The 20,992-nt window shown below is 39.5% G+C and overlaps 1 pseudogene; it reads right to left on the bottom strand.

Moving 5' to 3' along the window:
- Window positions 1–17,604: 17,604 nt before the first annotated feature.
- LOC140508029 (histone deacetylase 1-like) lies at window positions 17,605–20,769 on the bottom strand (annotated as a pseudogene).
- Window positions 20,770–20,992: the final 223 nt, after the last annotated feature.

Consider the following 20,992-nt stretch of genomic DNA (forward strand, 5'->3'; position numbering starts at 1 on the left):
ATGAGGACTTTGGAGCCCTGGATAGGTAAAGTGATTTGCCCAAAGTTACACAGCTAGTAAACCATAGAGCCAGGATTTAAACTCAGGTTTCTCCTGACTTTAAGCCCAGGATGCTTTTTACTCCTTCACACAATCAAATTTTGTTTAACACTTAAACAAATTCAATAAAGGATGACTTTTATATGTTGTATACACTTATTTATGTACTTTAGAAATTGATTTTGTTTTTATTCTGGACTTATCAGATAGAATGGTATTTGGCATATACATAGTAGAATGGAAAAAATTTTGTATGTGAAACTATGGGTCTCTATTATGTATAGCTTGCTCTTCTTCGTAAGTATGTAATAATATCACACTGTAGCTTTAAAAACTGTTCTGCTTATCTGTCGTTTCTTCTCTTCTTTGCTCTTCGTTTTATTTATTAAAAATTAAAGAAATGTCAATAACAGAAAATCATCTTCTTGCCTTCTCACCTTTCCCCCTCCCCTGATGTTTAGAAAGCAAGAAAAAAAATTCCATTGCAAACTTGGTACTCTGCTAAATGCTTTACAATTGTCTTACTCAATCCTTTCAAGAACATCTGAGATATAGATGCTGTTACTAGTCTTATTTTCCAGGTAAGGGAACTGAGGAAGATAGAGGTTAAATAACTTGTCCAATTTCACAAAGCTGGAAAGTATCTGGAAAGTATTAGCATATAAGTTGTTCTCTTGCTTCTTCTCACTTTACTCTTTATCAGTAAAACCCTTTCTAGGTTTCTCTAAAACCATTCCCTTCATCATTTCTTAGAGTGCAATAGTATGTCACATTCATATACCAAAACTTGTTCATCCATTCCCAATTGATAGGAACTCCCTAAATTTCTAATTCTTTGTAATCAAAAAGAGTGCCTATAACTATTTTTGTGCATGTGGATTGCTTTCCTCTTTCTCTGATCTATTTGGGGGTATATACCTAGTAATAATATCACTGGGTCAGGCAGTGTGCACAGTTTAAAAGTTTTTTGGGACATAGTTCTACATTGCTTTCCATATTGCCTGGACCAATTCACAGTTCTACCAACAACATATTAATGTGCCTATTTTTCCACAGTCCCACCAGCATTTGTCATTTTTCTTTTTTCCCAACTTTGCCTATCTGAGTGTGATCATAGCCATTTAAATTTGCATTTGTCTACTTATTAATGATTTAGAGCATTTCTTCATATGACTTAGATTTCTTTCTCTGAAACCTGCCTGTTCATATCCATTGACCATCTTCTAGTTGGGGAATGCACTTATTCTTGTAAATTTAAATCAGTTCCCTATATATCTTAAAAATGAAGCCTCTATGAGACAAATTTCCAGCAAAGATTTTTTTTTCTACTTTGCTTACCTCTCTTCTAATTTTAGCTACATTGATTTTATTTGTACAAAAACTTTTGAATTTCATGTAATAAAAATTGTCTATTTCACCTGGTAGGATACTATCTCATATTAGATCATGAATCCATAGGTAATTTCTTCCTTCCTCTTTTGATTTGTTCACATCACTCTTTATGTCTTAAGTCACGTATCAATTTGGTGCTTTCTTGGGAGATGGTGTGAAATATTGGTATATATCTTGTTTCAATCATATTGCTTTCCAATTTTCCCAACTGATTTTGTTGAATAGTGAATTCTTTTCCCAAGAGGTGAAATTTTCATCATATAGTAGGCTGCTATGCTGATTTACTTCTATATATTGTGTACCTAATCTGTTTCACTAATCAACTTATTTCTTTTCCAGTACAAAATTGTTTTGATAATTGCTGCTTTGTAATATAGTCTGAGATCTGATACTGCTAGGTATTCTTCCTTGCCTTTTTTTTATTACTTCCCTTGAGATTTACCTTTTCTTCCTCCAGAGGAATTTTGTTGTTATTTTTTTTCCTAATTCCATGAAGCAATCTTTGAGTAGTTTGATTGGTAGGGCACTGAATAGGCACATTAATTTAAGTAATATTGTCATTTAAAATATATTGGCTCAGTCTACCCACAAACAATAAATATTTCTCCATTTATTTAGAGTTGTCTTTATTTGTATAGAATGTTTTGTAGTTGTGTTCATATAGTTTGTACATATTAGCAGGCAGATTCCCAGGTATTTTACATTTTAAGTAGTTATTTTAAATGGAATCTCTCTATCTCTTTCTGTTGAATTTTGTTGGTAATATTTAGAAATGCTAATGATTTGTGTAGGTTTGTTTTATATCCTGCAACTCTGCTGAAGTTTATTGTTTCAGTTTGGTTTTTAGTTGACTCTAGAGTTCTCTAAGTAAACCATCATATCATTTGCAAAAAGTGATAATTTTGTTTCCTCTTTGCCTATGTTTGTTCCTTCAACTTCTTTTTCTGGTTTTCCTGCAATAGCAAACATTTCTATCATTACTCAGAATAGAAATAGTGATAATGAAGATCTTATTTTACCCCAGAGCTTATTGGAAAGGTTTCTAGTTTATTCCTCTCACAGATGATGTTGGCTCTTGGTTTTAAGAAGATACTAATTATATTAAGGAAAGATCCATTTTTTCCTATGCTTTCAAGTGTTTGTAACAGAAATGGATGTTGTATCATGTCTTTTTCTCTCTATTAAAAACAAAAAGGTGCACCAATGACCATCTTTTCTTTCTATCTGTCTTTTGTTAACTCTAACCTTCTTGCCATCTTTACTCCATCTCCCCAGGGGAAAAAAAGGAAAACCAAAAATAAAATTCTTCATACATATTGTTTACTTTAGTAGAATTAAGATCATTGAGGGCAGAAACTGCTTCATTTTTGTCTTCATTCCTCAAGCTTAGTCCAGTGCTTGGCACATAGGACTCAATAGATGCTTGTGGAATTGTATTGTATAGAATTTTATGATGTGACCCCTGGCTTTGGGATATAGAATAGACAAAAGCATGGTGATTCCTAACTGCCTCTCTCTGTTCCCCTGGTACTAAATTTTTCCTGGGGAGGGGGAGGGGATATGAGGAGAAGTTAAATCACTTGGAGTCATGGTTGGCAGCAGTTGGCAAAAGGAGTTCAGGGGAGCCTGAAGAAGTTGCCTCTTGTCCGGTTTCTGTGCCTTCCATTTCTCAGGATTTGCTCAGGTTTTCCATGCTGTATCATGTTCCCCCTTCCCTCTGGTCAACCTCTTTCCCCCCAGAATTCTAGAGACATGCTTGGAGGCTTCCTGACATGGAGGCAGGGGGGATGTTAGAGCCACCCTGATGCCAACTGTACTTTATCTTCACCTAATTGTACAAAATTATATTCCATATGATTCAGATCATGAGCTTTAGGATTGGGTGCTATGTTACTTGTTGTCTTAGTCAACTCTACTACCCTTTAGTGAAAGGTGGGCTCAGAGAAGTAGGGGTGGTTATACCATGGAAATCCCCAAATTTACTGCCCAAATTCTTGTTATATTTCCTACCTCTTTGGCCCTAGACTGACTTTCAGTAAGGAATAGATTAGTATCAAAGTGAAAAGAGGGACCTCACAAGATATCACAGTGGACAAAGAACAGGGAGCTATGATTTGCTAGTCTAATGGGGGGGAGGTGGTCTGTAAAACCCCTTAGTTTGTACATCTCATTCAGGAGGATTGAAGCTTCCTTCCAGTAAAGTTTTGATGATGTGTCAAGGAAATGCCTTAGAGAAACTGTGCAGTATGCGTAGACATTCTATAACTGGTTGATAAGAAGTTCTTTGATTGGCTGTAGGGTCATCCAAAAATACCTAGAAGCCTTAGCTTAGATCTTTGGCCATTGTCACTTTAGAATTATTTCTGGTAGTGTGACCCCGTCAGTCACATTCTTTGGTGAGAGAATGCTATAAGAGGAAAAATTTTAGGGACTTCTCTCCCCTTCCCTATCTCTTCCTCCCTCCTTTCCCCTCCTCCCACTAAATGGCCAAGAGAAATAGGTCTTAGTCTTTGGCCTGTGCATTTGTTCTTTTTATGTTTAGAAGGGAGTGGAGTCTGACCTTGTGAGTTTTACAAGGCTGAAATGACAGCAATTCATGAATTAGAGTACAGGTTAGGTTTTTATAAGCAGTACAACATCTGTGTCACAGTGAGGCAGGAACGACTTTTGGGAGTGTTATTCTGAAACTAAGCCCATGACAACCGAGAGGAACCATAGAGCAGTAATGCCAAATTTGGACATGAACAAGGTGGGACCAATGCTATGTAAGAAAGGAGCTAAGTTTTGAGCCAACTCTTCCTAGAGACAGAGGTAGAATAGGAGAGAGTATACCCTCTCCCCACCTCCCAGGTGTTGAGGGAAGATATTTTACCTGTTTGTTGTTGAAAAATTTGTTGTATGTCTTTAAAGTAAACATCCTTTTGTGAAAGGTTGTTGTTGTTTCATCACGTCCAGCTCTCCATGACTGCATTTGCGGTTTTCTTGGCAAAGGTACTGGAGTGGTTTGCTATTTCCTTTTCCCATTCATTTTACAGATGAGGAAACAGAAACAAACAGGTGTCGAGATCTGACATTGGTTTTGAACTCAGGTCCTCCTGACTCTAGGACTGGGGCTCTATCTACTTCACCACCTAGCTCCTCTTTGTAAAAGGTAGTCAATACTAAAAGGTTAAATGGAACTAGGACACCAGTCAATGACTCACTGATGCGGTGATGGGATCATAGCTGGTAGGGGCTTGAGCAGAAGACAGTACAGAAGAGGCTTCCACAAACCCTTGGGGTGACCTAAGAAGAAAGAACATCCTGACTCTGGGAAAGGGAAACCAGGGACAACACAACTATATTGACTCTCTGGATTTGGGGGGTTATTACCTTTTTGACGATTTGGAAGGATTTCTTTTGATTTCACATTTAAAATTATACCTTTTTCTCAATATTTTGCTTATAAAATTGCTTCATTGTGTGACCGATATAACCTAACACATACACACACACAAACACACCATTCATTTTGGCCACAAGTTATTAAAATATATACATATGATGTATAGATTTTATATACACATGTTAAATTTAAAAAACAAATAAATAAAACATATTTTAGTGGCTTGTGACCAAAATGAGTATACGGTCAGGGCATATTCAGAATATACTGTGGTTAGAAACACAGAAGGCCTCCATTAAACAAGCTAATAACCTTTTAGAAAGACCTAAATAGTGGTATTAATTACTTTTTCTGTTTTTTTTTATTACTTATGCCAATATTCTAATGAAAATGTATTTAAAAAAAAAACAAAACTCTTCCCCATTTGTAGTTTATATTCCTTAGCAGCATGATAGGATTGAACATTTGACCATCAACCCTCAGTTAATTAGCATTGCTAATGGGCCAGTTAGATGGTTCAGTGGATAGAGTATCAAGCCTGGAGTCTGGAAGACCTTAGTTAAAATAGCATCTCACTTACAACACGTGAGACCCCCTGGCAAGTCACTTAACCACTGTCTTTCTCAGTTTCCTCCTCTGTTAAATGGGTATAATAATTGCAACCACTCCCCAGGTTGCTGTGAAAATCAAATGAGATAACCATTATGCTTGCTCTCCATTTTTGAAGAGGATCATGACATCAGGGAAATAATGACATGACTTGAAGTTGACTTTGATTTGAGTGAGGGAGGGTTATGCAGGTCACCAGCCTCACTTCTCCTCCTGAGCCATCTGGGTCCAGTGGCCAGATATTTACCAGAATGACTGGTGATAGCCCAAGATGTAGAGGGAGACCCTGGTCCTTTTAGGCTAAGGCCTTCTAGGTTCTCACTTTGAGTGAGGTTATACCCATTCAGTGACTTGGCCTCCTAGAGAAATGAGTCAAAGGAAGGTCCCTTTAATTAAAAAAAAACAAAACAAACTGGGAGGGGAAGACCTTCAGGGTTGCTGGTCAAAGGAGAAACAGTTACCATTGGCTTTCATTCTGAGATAGGAAGGTCCAAAATCTAGACATTGAGAGGAGTTTGGGCAAGGACCTATTGTGGTCCAATCTATGAGCTCCAGAGTGAAATGGGTTTAAGGCTGAATTTAAGAAAAATTTCCCTGATAGTAATTATAAAGCACTTAGCAGGATGCTTAGCACAGGGGTGGGGAAACTACAAGGTCACATGTGGCCTTCTAGGCCCTTGGGTGTGACCTTTTGACTGAGTCCAACCCTTTTACAAAGCAGATCCTTTTATTAAGGGGATTTATTCTTTGAAGTTTGGATTCAAAGGGCCTCACTTGAGGACCTAGAGGACCACATGTGGCCTCGAGGCTGCAAGTTCCCCACTCCTGGCTTAGTACATAGTAAGCCCTATATAAATGCTAGCCATTGTTAGTTATTGCTATTATCTTCCACAGCCTCTCCCTTTATCATGTTCTCTGAACTGCCTTCTTCACAGTCCTTTCTTACGTCCCACCACAAACCAAATCTAAAGCTTTCCCCATTTTTGCCACTGTAATGCTCAGGGTTACATTGCTCCCAATTATGATGCACTAAGGGTTGGCATTACCCATTCAGTGCTCTGTGTAGGTGGACTCTTCACTGGTGATGCTGAGTATGTGTCCTGTATTTACAGAAGTAATTGAAAGTGACTTCTTCATCCATATCAAAATTCTTCCTAGAATTCTAGACATCTTTAGAAAACTGAATGGATATGACACTTTGGTGGTGTAATCATCTCCTCTTCAGCTTTTTTGAGATGTAAAACATTTTGCAAACCTTAAGGCACTATATAAAATGTTGGCTTTTATTTGTATATCAAATTGAGATTAAGACTATTCACCGGGAAGTGCTAATATCTAGTTTTAGTGTTTGTGCGTTACTACTATAGCAGTGTTTGATGCCTGATATTTATTAATGTATGAAGTAAGTATAACCTCAACGTTGGCAGAGGTCATCAGCCCCACTCCTTTCTTTCCTTTGTTCCTGATGATATCTTGAGATTTCTCAGAATTTCAGAAGGTGGTTTCTGGGTAGGGGACTCTTGAGCCATTACAGGTTTTCTTCCCATCAACAATAAACCAATAGCTTGAAAGGATTTTTAGAAAAGACATTTACTAAGGTGGAGTGGTGAGAATTATTGGCAAAAATTATTCTCTCCCTTCTCTCCCCTTCCCCCAAATCTGGGGTACATTCTCCCATAATTAGATGCAGTGTCCATAGGAAGAGTGAGCTCCAAAGAGTCCAAGTGGTGGGGAGGTATATGTGTAGGATGTTCATGTGGCACCTCCTGATTTTCTGTGACCTGCCAGTCTTTTCTCTTTTGTTACAGAACTCTTACATAGTTCTGGAACTATTGAAATTCATCCAACTATTTAAAGCCTTCCCTCCTCCCCACAATTCCCAGTTGCGGCTAGCTTTCTTGTTTAGCCAACACACTGTTCCCTTCCCAACCAAAGGGTTTCATACTTGATAAAGGGATCTGGTGACTATTTTATTTTTTACATAAAAACCTCATCTTGGTGACTGCATCAACTGAGGAGTGGAAATTATATCTTCTCTCCCTTATATGTATATACACATACATAAGTATATGTGTACATATGTATATATGTCTATCTATGGCAGCCATACATGTATATGTGTATATTTGGGGAAGGGAGGGAGGGAGGGAGGAAGGGAGAGAGAGAGAGAGAGAGAGAGAGAGAAAGAGAGAGAGAGAGAGAGAGAGCGCAACTAGGTAGCAGAGTAGCTAGTGCTGTTCTGGAGTCAGGAAGAATCCTTCCTGAGTTGAAATCTAGACTTAGACATGTGTTAGCTGTGTGACTCTGGACAAGTCATTTAGCCCTGTTTGCCCCAGTTTCCTAATCTGTCAAATGAGCTGGAGAAGGAAACAGCAAACCACTCCAGTACCTTTGCCAAGAAAACCCCAAATGAGGTCATTAAGAATCAGACAGTGGTGGGGTTGGTGTGGAGCCAAGATGACAGAGTAGAAAGATACTCTAGCTCTTTTCACGCAGCCCATAAAATACCTGTAAAAAATGATTCTTAATGAATTCTAGAGTAGCAGAAGCCACAGAATGACAGAGAGAAGGAGATTTCCAGCCCAGGGTAGCCTGGAGAGGTGAGAGGAAGGGTCTGTTGCACGGGATGCACAGCAGATTGCAGCCTGGCCTTGGTCATGTGGCCCCAGGAAGAACAGGACTGGAACAGGCCTTGGTGGGTGAAATCCCTAGCAGGGGCATCAGTTCTCAGATCCCTTAACCCACAAATGCCAAAGGTCAGTGAGAAGGTTTTTTCAACTAGGTGAGAAAGGAGCACGTTTCTCCCCTAGCCCCAGCCCCAGGCTGCAGTGGTGGAGGGAGCAGCAGCATCCATTTATGGAGCCCTCAGACTAAAACCTTTGGGAGAATTGAGCAGCTGATCTGAATCTCAGCCCTGATCTAAGCCCTGCAATAAGGAGAAACTCTGGCAGAACTGGAGGCAGCTGTGGAGAGGGAATTCTACTACTTGCAGATTCTAGGCAAAAAAGTTTTTTGTTGCTCCCAGACCAGTGCACAGGTCAGGAGAATAGTAAACTCCTTTCCCTTGATTGTGCCACCTTGGAGGAACTGAGAACTTACAGGTCCCCAGAGTATACCCTCCTCTTGACAAAGGACTCAAAAGTCATAACTGGCTGAGAAAATGACCAAAAAAGGGGAAAAAAAGTAAGACTATAAAAGGTTACTTTCTAGGTGAACAGGTATTTTCTTGCATCCTTTCAGATGAGGAAGAACAATGCATACCTTCAGACTAAGTCAAGGCTTCCAAATCCTCCAAAATAAATATGCAATGGTCTCAGGCCATGGAAGAGCTCAAAAAAGATTTTGAAAATCAAGTAAGAGACATGGATGAAAAATTGGGAAGAGAAATGAGAGCAATGCAAGAAAATCATGAAAAGTGAGTCAACAGCTTGCTAAAGGAGATCCAAAAAAGTGCTGAAGAAAATAACAACCTTAAAAATAGATTAACCCAAATGGCAAAAGAGGTCCAAAGAGCCAATGAGGAGAAGAATGCTTTAAAAAGCAGAATTAGCCAAATGGAAAAGGAGGTTCAAAAGCTCACTGAAGAAAATAATTCTTTAAAAATTAGAATGGAGCAGATAGAAGCTAATGACTTTATGAGAAACCAAGGAATCACAAAACAAAACCAAAAGAAAGAAAAAATAGAAGATAATGTGAAATATCTCACTGGAAAAGCAACTGACCTGGAAAATAGATCCAGGAGAGAAAATTTAAAAATTATAGGACTACCTGAAAGTCATGATCAAAAGAAGATTCTAAACATCATCTTTCAAGAAATTGTCAAGGAAAACTGCCCTGATATTCTAGAACCAGAGGGCAAAATAAATATTGAAAGAATCCACTGATTACCTCCTGAAAGAGATCCAAAAAGAGAAACTCCTAGGGATATTGTAGCCAAATTCCAGAGTTCCCAGGTCAAGGAGAAAATATTGCACCTAGAAAGAAACAAGTTGAGTATTGTAGAAATACAATGAGGATAACACAAGATCTAGCAGCTTCTACATTAAGGGACTGAAGGGCTTGGAATATGATATTCCTGAAGTCAAAGGAACTAGGATTGAAACCAAGAATCACCTACCCAGCAAAACTGAGTATAATACTGCAAAAGAAAAAATGGTCTTTCAATAAAATAGAGGACTTTCGAGCATTCTTAATGAAAAGACCAGAACTGTAAAGAAAATTTGACTGTCAAACACAAGAATCAAGAGAAGCATGAAAAAGTAAACAGGAAAGAGAAATCATAGGGGACTTACTAAAGTTGAACCGTTTACATTCCTACTTGGAAAGATAGTATATGTAACTCTTGAAACTTTTCTCAGTATTTGGGTAGTTGGAGGGATTATGCACACACACACACACACACACACACACACACACACACACACACACACACACACACACACACATATATAGACAGAGAGCCCAGGGTGAGTTGAATAGGAAGGGATAATGAGTGGGATAGACTTAGTGAAGACTCCTCAGATTGTAATTTTTCTCCCAGGGGTGAGGTAAGGCCTAAAGGCTCAAGGTTACAATATTTTTAGAATAGAATAGTTCCATATAAGGATATAAAACTGTGTAGTGTATTAGGGTCTCAATGGCTGGACAAAACTTACATAATTCCTCGATGTCTTCATTTCAAAAGGGATTGGTTAGATTTCGTGTCTAGAATGTAAGACCATATTCTCAGCTAATGAGGATAATGGTCAGTGGGGGGAGGAGGGACTTGCGTTAGGGTCTATATAAATCACTGCCCTTTTCTTTGTCTTCGGCTTTCCTACTCCTACAGGTGAGCCCCGCTTCTCGAGAATCGAATAAATCACTTTTCTGTCATCACTTTGAGAGGCCTCTGAGTAATTGATTTATGTAGGGACCTGAGCCATCCCACACAGTTAATATCTAAAAAAGTAAAATTAAGGGGTGAGAGAGGAATATATTGGGAAGAGAAAGGAAAAAATGGAATGGGACAGATTATCTCCCATAAAAGAGGCAAGAAAAAGCTTTTTCAATGGAGGGGAAAAGGGAAGCTTACTCTCATCACATTTGGCTCAAGGAAGGATTAACATGCACACTCAAACTGATATGAAAACCTATCTTACAGTACAGGAAAGCGGAGGAGAAGGGGATAAGCAGGGTCAGGGGGATGATGGAAGGAGGGCAATGGGAGGAGGGAGTAATTAGAAGTAAACACCCTTGGAGAGGGACAAGGTCAAAAGAGAGAATAGAAGCAATGGGGGGCAGGATAGGATGGAGGGAAATATAGTTAGTCTTGCACAACATGACTGCTATGGAAGTCATTTGTGAAACTACACATATACAGCCTATATTGAATTGCTTGCCTTCTCAGTGGGGATGGGTGAGGAGAGGGGAGGGAAGAGAAGTTAGAACTCAAAGTTTTCGGAGCACACGTTGAGAGTTGTTTTTGCATACAACTGGGAAATACAAAATTCAGGTAATGGGGTATAGAAATTTATCTTTCCATACAAGACAAGAGAGAAGATGGGGATAAAGGAGGTGAGGGGTGTTAGAAGGGAGGGCAGTTTGGTGGAAGGGGCAATCAGAATGCTTGGCATTTTGGGGTGGGGGAGGGAAGGGATGGGGAGAAAATTTTGTGGATTTTGTGGAGATGAATGTTGAAAGCTGAAAATGGATAAATAAACAAGAAAAAGAATCAGAAACAATTAAAAATGACTGAACACCAATACCAACAAAATATCTAGCTCCATATCTCTATGCATGTTGTCTTCTCTCTTCGAATGTGAGCTTCTTGAGGACCCCAGGAATTTTGATTTTGTTTTTACAACCCAAATCTAGCATAGTGCCTAGCAGACAATAGACACTTAATCAATGCTTATTGATTAATTGATTGATTTGTGACCCTGGGCAAGTCACACTTAACCTCTCAGTGCCCCAGGCAATTCTCAAAGATGATAAATTGTAGAGTGGTTGCTAGTCAATATTTGTGATTGAGTTTCCTTTACTAATGAAATCATAGGTCGAGTTGCCCCAAAATTTAAAAAAAACAATTTAGGGTGGCTGCTATGCTGACCAGTTTTAGCTTATGGGTTTAATTTTACCCATATTAGCACTCCAGATCTATTATTTATACCTCTATCTCATGACTGTAGGAATTGGGATCATTTTTTTTTTTTTCCAATATGACTTGTCTTAGTGCTGCAGTTTCATGTGACATCTCCTAATGTCTAATGCAGAAGCACATGCTTGCTTGTTTGAGGTTTGCATCCTACCCTTAGTATCAGCATTTAGAACTTTATTACAATTTTATCTTATTTTTTAAAATTAGTATAATCTTTAAAAAATAGGTTGGGGTAGCCATAACTCTGGGATAGTTGCTATTTCCTATGAATAATTTACCAATTAAATTGATTTTAAGGCATAGTACCAATAAATTTGATAAAATGCATGCACAGCTTTGTTTTTCCTTATCATTCACATTTGTACATTTTATAGTCAATTAAGACTGACAGTGACTATTTAGAATTCAGGTGAATAGCAGTAGGGACCATTTGTCACATGACCAGCCTCCAGACAATAGAGCCACTCTTCACCTGTTTCAGTCACAGGAATGAGGAAGAAGAGCTGGAATCCTCACTAAATAACAGAGTTTGTGACCTCTCAGGCAGAAGAGAAGAAAAGACGCAGTCATTTTCAGAACTGATGGAACAGAGTGAGGACTAGTTGATCTGTAGAGGAGATGCTACGAGGGGAGAAGAAATGAAGCAGTACTATCCCCATGGATCAAAACTACATGTGGAGGCCAAGAAATGCAGTTCCATAAAGAAAGGTTGACAGGGAGACATTTCATGTAAAAAAAAAATCAAAGAATGAATGAAATTAGAGTGAGGATGGAAGGAATGAGAAGTGAAAAAAGAATGCAGCCAAATACCTGTGACCAGGTTCCGACCTAGAGGTCCACATGTGGCTTTGAGACCTCAGGTTCCCTACTCCTGTAATCTAAGCTTTTTCTGTGCTACCTGTGGTTTCTGTAAAGCTCCCCCCAAATTTCTATTTAATGTTTTATGCTGACCTGGGATATATTGAAACCAAAACTGCGATGGGGAAAGTCTCAGTTGTGGAAGGAATAACTGTAGTTTCTTCATTAGGAAAGGAAAGAATCCAGGGTAGGTGATAATGATAAACTTATATAACACTTTCAATTCAATCTATTGTAGTTCCTTCCATATTCTAGGCACTGTGCTATGGACTCAGGGACAACAATTAAGTCTCTATCCAGTGTGTTCTGCTGGGGGCATATGGCAGACTGAAAAACCACATTGTCTCAGCTGATTCAGACACCAACTTTGGGAAGTGATTACTGGATTGCTATAGAACTCAGTAACACTATTTTAGGTATGAGGAAGGCAAGTCTCAGAGAGTGGAAGTGACTTGTCCAGGGTCACACAACTAGTAAATATGTGTTAAGATGCCAACCTAAATGACTCTATCCTCTCCACCGCACTATCATAAGGGGCAATTTTATCTTTCCTATGCTGAAGGATTTCATGAAAGAGGTCTTCCTGGATCTCAGGCTCCTCTTTAATCCCTATGTCATGCTACCTCATAGCTTCACTAATCCTTACTGAATAATCCATAAAACAAGTGACTTTTCCCTGGAAGATTGTTTGGATTATAAGAATTTTTTTTTTAACCCGGAGTCTATGAACTTGTTTTTTTTTAAAAATGTATATTGCGAACTATTTGTTAGCCAGTGGTTTGCCATTTCCTTCTCTAGTTCATTTTACAGAAGAGGAAACTGAAGCAAACAGGGTTAAGTGACTTGCTCAGGGTCTGAGTAAGTGTCTGAGGCCACATTTGAACTCAAGAAGATGAGCCTGACTCCAGGCTTGCTGTTCCATTAACTGCTGCTCCATTGCCCCATTGAACTGTATTTCAGTTCAATTAATTTTGCATTCTTATGTATTTTATTTTATTCATTTAAAAACATTATGTTGGGAATAAGTTCATTGTTTTACCAGACTGCCAAAGGGATCCCTGAAACCAAACAAAGCAAAAACAAAGTTAAAATCCCCTGGATAAGATGCTTTGAGAGCAGACAGTGAGACAAGCCCTATCTTTCATTTCAGAGACAGATCTGGATGCAGTAAACTGCTTCAGGTCTCTTAGAGAGGAGGAACAAGAATTTCCTTTTAAAATGTTCAGTTGCTATTGGCCCCAAGAAAATAGTGAGTGATATTTCCTGCAGGCGTCTCCCTGTTTGGGGGTTTGGTTTCCCTTGTGCATCCTTTTGGTTTGGCCGCCCTCTGTCCTCTCCTGGTGCCTTGTCTTCTGCAACAGTCTAGTCATTATTGCAGGAGATTTATTTTTAGAGTCAAGGCCACAGAGTTGCAGATTCGGCAAGGTCTAAAACAAATCGACAGACTGAAAGAGTGTTTGTCTTTGAAGCGGTGTGAATAAGGGGCCTGCATGCAGGATCCTGTCAATAAGCTCTTAGCTCGGGTGGTTTTCTGAGTAACCCACGTGGGCTGCCTGATTTTTTTTTATTTTAAGATCAGAAAGTAGGTTGAAATACAAGGAAAGATTGGGAATTCATAATTTTTCTCTTGGAGATCTCTCTAGTCTCCTACTTCTTGGGAAGTAAAGGTAGAAGCATCGTCATCCAGACCAGAGGTTTGGAAATTTTTTGAAGCCACAGACTTAAAATAGTCTTACTAAAGATTATTTGAAACCTTCCCTAAACCTTGATCAAAGTGATCACTGAGGATATGCACCAGAAAAACCAATGTAAATTAAAAATATATGTGCATTTATGTCTAGTGATCTATGTTAGAGGATTTAAAGTGGTGATGAGAAAGAAGCAGAGGCAGAACTGCTGATGATGGTGATGAAAGTTTAGCAGGGCCCCTTCTTTTTTCCTCTGTTCTCCACCCAAGAGCATTCTCAGTTCCCATTCTTGGTCTGGGCGATCCTATGGAAGCTGGTGTGGTCTGATTCCAAACATTGGTGACATGTTGTGGAGGAGGTTGCACTATCTGATGATAAAGAGTCCCCTTAGTGGCTGTGAAGCCAGATGAGTAGAAAACCCAGTGAAAGTATAAAATGGAGTGACATATTCCCTCACTATGTTCTTTGTGAATCCCAAAGAACTATTTCAAACTACATTGAGAGTTGGTGGGGGAGAATTGTCATTGGATCTAGTCATGGTAACCATGTACAAATGGCAGCTAGCAGAGGGAGCCATGATTAGGCAAGTCTATACCTTTCCTCCAGATACCTTTTCCTCTTTTATATTTTCTTTACTGAGTGGGGGACTGAGCAGCACTATAAAAACGGATGTGATCCTATATGGAGGTAACCTTGTAAGGTCTAGAGGTCTAGAGGTTGTCTAATGTGGTAGTACCAGTGTCCACTGAAATGATGGGAGCTGATAGTGAGGGGATCTTCTGCATCAACACGGATGGCCACTGACAGTAGGATTGGCTCAAGTCCACCATTTTACCAGTAGATAGCTACTAGGAGTGATTTGGACAGTGCAGCACTGAAGTGAAATGTAAACTGCCTAATCAACAATACTGCAAACTGCTTTATGTTCTGATGAGGACAGCCTTCTAGCAGATTTTATCAGTAATTAAAATAAGTCAAGTTTTATTAATGCTTTTGGGTGTCCCCTGTTAAGCATCCCTTTTTTGTTTAGGAATAAATCACCAGTTCCCTACCTGATTCATATATTAGGAACATTTTTCACTCCCCTCCCCACCTCTGGAAGATTTTCAATGTGAACTATAAGTAAAGTTGTCCCCAGGGGTTACCAGGGTGAGAGACTTAGCAAGTTGCTAAATGCGAGAACAGGGAACTTAATCTATCTTATTAAAGGCAGGCTGACCAGAACTGAACCTGGCCCAACTCCATGCCTGGGGACAGAATGGGGAGTCACAATACCCTCAGCTCCTGCTTTCTTCAGCCCCTAACTTTCTTAAAGTTGGAATAATAACAGTAAATTTTAAGGTAGTCAGGTTGGGAGGGACAGAAAAAGCACCTTTTGAGATTTACTTGGACTACATAAGTTATTATGGAGAACCAACATTGGGGGTAGGGGTGGAAGGATCTGTCTTTGGAGTCGGGACAGCCAGGTTGCAAGTGCTACCTTTCATTTACACCAGCTGTATGTCCATCAGCAAGTCACTTTACTTACCTTGTCCTCAGATAACTTTATAAGATGAGTAACAAAGAGAAAATGCTCCTCTCTCTCTCTCCTTTCTCTTCCCCTCCTTCCTTCCTCCCCCTCCTTCTCACTTCTCTTTGGTAGAGATGCAGGTTATTCTCTCTACACAGCTGCTTCCTGCCTCAAATGCTTCTACTCCTTGAACTCTTTCCAAGGCTTGGCAACCTTAGCTTTTTAAAAACCTCCAGGGGCTTGGCCAGTCATCAGCTAGCCAATGCCACACTCCTCTGTCCATTTAATCAAGGAAACTTTTTTTTATACTTAGTAAAGGGATAGGAGTTGACACTTCATCAGCGTATTGTTGTTTGGTCTTCCTGATCCCCATTTGGGATTTCCTTGGCTCAAGTTACTGGAGTGTTTTACCATTTCCTTCTCCAGTTCCTTTTACAGATGAGGAAACTGAGGAAAATAGGGTGGAGTGACTTCCCAGGGTTACACAGCTAGTTAAGTGTCTGAGGCTAGACTTGAACATGGGAAAAGAAATCTTCCTGATTTCAGGCCTGGCCTTCTATCCACTGCACTACCTACCTGTCCCTTCATCAGTCTGTAATACCTCTTTATCCAGGAGAACAATGTATATAAATAGCAATATTGTAATGATGATCAACTGTGAAAAACTTAGCTCCTCTGATCAATACAATGATCCGAGATGGAGCAGTGCATAGTGCTGGGCCTGAAGGCACCTCAGAAACCAACTATGTGACTCTGGGCAACTTACTTATCCCTGTTTGTCTCAGTTTCCTCATCTGTAAAATGAGCTGGAGAAGGAAATGGCACACCATTCCAATATCCTTGCCAAGAAAACCCCAGATGGGGTCACGAAGAGTCAGACATGACTGAAACAACTGAACAACAACATGATGAAAGGTGCTATCCATTTGCAGCTATAGAACCAATGGATTCTGAGTGAATGGATGGAAACATGTTTTTTACCTTTTTAGAGAGAAAGACAGACACAGACACAGAGACACAGAGAAAGAGAGAATCAGAGACAGAGAGAGACAGAAAGAGACACACACAGAGAGACACAGAGACACAGAGACAGACAGAGACAAAGAGACAGAGAGAGAGAGAGAGAAAGAGAGAGGGAGGGAGAGAGAGAGAGAGAGAGAGAGAGAGAGAGAGAGAGAGAGAGAGAGAGAGAGAGATGTATATATTAAGAAAGAAGGTCCATATCAAGTACTCTGGGACTGTTGGAACCAGGCATAGCACCTCCTATCTATGAGTAGGGGCTGATTTCCTCCACCTCAGGACAGGGCAGGTGATTCATCTCCAGGGCTAATCTGATTCCAGTGTGTGGCTTACTGCCTCTTCTTCCACAGGAACCATTCAAGAAAGGTGGGCAGACAGACAAGACACACACACACACACACATACATGCACGCACGCGCACACATACTACCTGTCATCTTTGCAAAAACTTTACTGAGTTTCAAATTTTAGCTGATGAAACAAATAAGACCCACAGAGAGAGAAGAAAGGGGACTTTGGGACAGACTGCCCAACCCTCCTGCCCTATGCAAGCTGACTTAGCCTACCAGGGCAATATATGCTAAAATAATCCACTCAGAGAAAAAAATGCTCCTAACTCCAAAAAACAAGGAGAGGAAAGTTAGAGGAAGGGGTTGAAGTAAAAATTCAATACCAGGAGGGGAGAAATGGATTCATCTATCAGGGTTCAGGTGTACAATCAGGCAAGGTGAGGGATACTGGATCAAGAAACCAACAGCAGAAATTTTTGTGTTGTGGGGACAGTTCTATTTCATATATTTATGTATAAATATAGAGAGAAATATGGAAGATTTGGACTCTAGATGTGTGTCGGGGGAAGAAAACCAGGTGGAGGTGGGCTGTAGGGAAGGCTACTGCTCCAGCAGATGTAAATCTTCTTCACTCTTTTGGCTTCAGGTTTCTCTTCCTTTGTCTTCTCATGTTTGCTTTATTTTTGCCCTCTGGATCTTGCTCTTTTTCCCTTGAATTTAGATGAGTTCTTTCTACCACCCTCACCTTTTTCACTGGGGTCTGAAAACTCCTCCTCATAAACAACTCTCTTGTCTGAAGAGTACATGGAAATTCATTTTTCAGAATCTTCCTCATCCTCCTCTACATTGTCCTTCTGTATGCCATCCTCAGGAGTAGACTGCATTTGGATACCAGAGACATGTGACAACATCCATAGGTTCTCAAATAGTCTCTGCTTGATCCAGGTACTTGTGGTAGTCTGGTTCATCATGCTAAGTGGGCTGAGATTTGAATATGAGTTTGAAATTTGAATTGGAATATTGAGTTTGAAATACTACCCAAAGAATTCAAAGTAGTCCTTGTAGGGAAGATCTCTTGTTGGAGATCTCTTGTCCAAAGGCATGGCTGTCTCATATGTCTAGCTCTAGCACCTTGGCTCTATTGAGGATGGTGTGGCCACCCCTTCCCAGCATCAGCATGGGTAGATTGAAGCTCTTGAAAAATTCCACACACTCAACATGGCATGTAGTGGTAAAGTTGAAACAATCTAATTGGGTCTCCAAACAGAAAGTCAGAACCACACTGCAAGACCCCTGCACTGGGCTGAAAGGACTGCTAAGCTAGGTCAAGCTAGTGCCTTCTCAAGACTGGCTTCTCTCCAGGTTCAGCTGCTGCAGCTACTGGGTTCAGTTGCTGAAGGTACCTTTAAAGGTTCTTCCAACCTTTCAGATCTTATAGGATAGTCATTCACCTACTAGGAAAGAATGTCTATAATTGAATCAGAAAGAATTCCATCACCTTGGACATCTGTGGCTTAAAGATAATCTCATAAGATTTGTCATCAATCCCATCTCCAAGCAGGTAGTTGACAGTATAGTATTTGCCTTTGCAAGCCCCAGTGTTTGGTAAATCCCCCATTTCTGGGAAGTACTCTTTGTACTCAGGAAAGTAGAGTGTCATGACCTGATCTCCATACCATCTCCATGGTGAATGTCAAAATCAATATACAGTCCCCTCTGGTGGTACTTTAACAATTCCAGGAGAGCCAGCATAGTATCATTGATGTGACAGAAGCCAGAAGCTTTGGACTTCTTAGTATGGGTCCCTATCCCAGTTCATAATAACATTTATTAAGCTTCACTGCACCTGCCACAGATTCATTGGTGGATAGCTGACAAAACTCAAATAAGCCATCAGACATTGGGCAGTCTTCACCAACATAAACTCTCTGCATCTGCTTGCTATATTCTGACATGTTATCAGGGAAATGGATCACAAACAATGTAGTCATGCCCGTGGTGCTTCCTCTTCTCATCTGCATCAGCTTTGTGGGGATGACAGATTTTCATTGCCTGGAAGAGTCCATAGTTTAGCAGGTTGTGAGTCATTACAATTTGATGGGGCCTCATTGGGTGACCCTGGCCATAGTAGTGATTTTCTTGTTCTTTTTAAAAAAATATTAATTAATTAATTTTTAGTTTTCAACATTCACTTCCATAAGATTTTGAATTCCAAATTTTCTGCCTCTCCCTCCCCTTCCCTGCCCCAAGACAGCATGCACTCTGATATAGGCTCTATACATACATCATATTAAACATATTTTCACAGTAGTCATGTTGTAAAGTGGAATTGGAACCAGTGGGAGGAACCACGAGGAAAAAGAACAAGCAAGAACAGAAGAGAGAGCAAATAGTATGCTTTGATCTGCATTCAGACTTCATGGTTCTTTTTCTGGATGTGGATAGCATTTTCCATCGCGAGTCTTTTTAGTTGTTTTAGATCCTTGCATTGTTGAGAAGAGCTAAGTGTATCGAAGTTAATCATCACACAATGTTGCTGTTATCGTGTACAATGTTTTCCTGGTTCTGCTCACTTCATTTAGCATCCGTTATGTAAGTCTTTCCAGGTTTTTCTTAAATCTGCCTGCTCATCGTTTCTTATAGCACAATAGTATTCCATTACATCCATACACCAGAACTTATTCAGTCATTCCCCAAATGATAGGCAACCACTCAATTTCCAGTTCTTTGACACCACAAAAAATAGCTGATATAAATATTTTTTGATAAATGAATCCTTTTCCCATTTTTATGATCTCTTTGGGTTACAGACCTAGAAGTGGTTTTGCTGGGTCAAAGAGTATGCACAATTTTGTAACCCTTTGGGCAGAGTTGCAGATTGCTCTCCAGAATGATGGGATCAGTTCACATCTCTATCAACAATCCATTAGTGTTCCAATTTTTCTACATTTTCTCCAGCAGTTGTTATTTTACTGTTTTGTCATGTTAGCCAATCTGATAGGTGTGATGTGGTACCTCAGAGTTGTTTTGATTTGCATTTCTCCAATCAAGAGTGATTTAGAGCATTTCTTCATATGACTATAGATAACTTTAATTTCTTCATCTGAAAATGACCTACTCTTATCCTTTGACCATTTATCCATTGGGGAATGACTTGTATTCTTATAGATTTGATTCAGTCCTCTATTTTAGAAATGAAACCTTTATCAGAGACACTGGTTGCAAAAATTGTTTCCCAGCTTTCTGCTTCCCTTCTAATCTTGGTTGATTGGCTTTGTTTGTGCAAAACCTTTTCAATTTAACATAATCAAAATTATCCATTTTGCATTTCATAATGTTCTCTATCTCTTATTTGTTCATAAATTCTTTTGTTCTCCCTAAATCTGACAAGTAAACTATTCCTATATCTTGTTCTCCTAGTTTGCTAATAGTATCAGCTGCTATATCTAAATCGTGTACCGATTTTGACTTTATTTTAGACTACATTGTATGATGTTGGTGTATGCCTGATTTCTACCATACTATTTTCCAGTTTTCCCAGCAGTTTTTGTTAAATAGTGAGTTCTTATCCCAGAAGCTGGAATCTTTGCGTTTATCAAACAGTAGATTACTATAGATATTTACTACTGTGTCTTGTGTACCTAGCATGTTCCACTGCTCCACCATTCTATTTCTTAGCCAATACCAAGTAGTTTTGATGATTGCTGCTTTATAATACAATTTAAGATCTGGTGCAGCTAGGCCACCTTCCCTTGCATTTCTTTTCATCATAGTAGTGATTTTTTGCATCTCTCTTCTTAGTAGTGACAGACTCTCTGCTCTTTACCCTGGGCAAGCATCATTGCCCTCACTCACTGTACTGCCATAGTACCCACTGACCAGTTAATAACTCTCCAATTTCATATAACCAAATTAACATTAATTAGCATTTGCAAAGGGATATTTGCTGAGAGAAGTACAATAATACCAAAGTAAAAGAACCTCCCAAACTGGGAGTACACTCTCCTCTCTCACCTTGGTCCTTGGGTAGAGTTGGCTCAGATTCAAAGTGATTACTGCCAAACA

Source organism: Notamacropus eugenii, chromosome 5 (genome assembly GCF_028372415.1).
Source record: "Notamacropus eugenii isolate mMacEug1 chromosome 5, mMacEug1.pri_v2, whole genome shotgun sequence".
NCBI lineage: Eukaryota > Metazoa > Chordata > Mammalia > Diprotodontia > Macropodidae > Notamacropus > Notamacropus eugenii.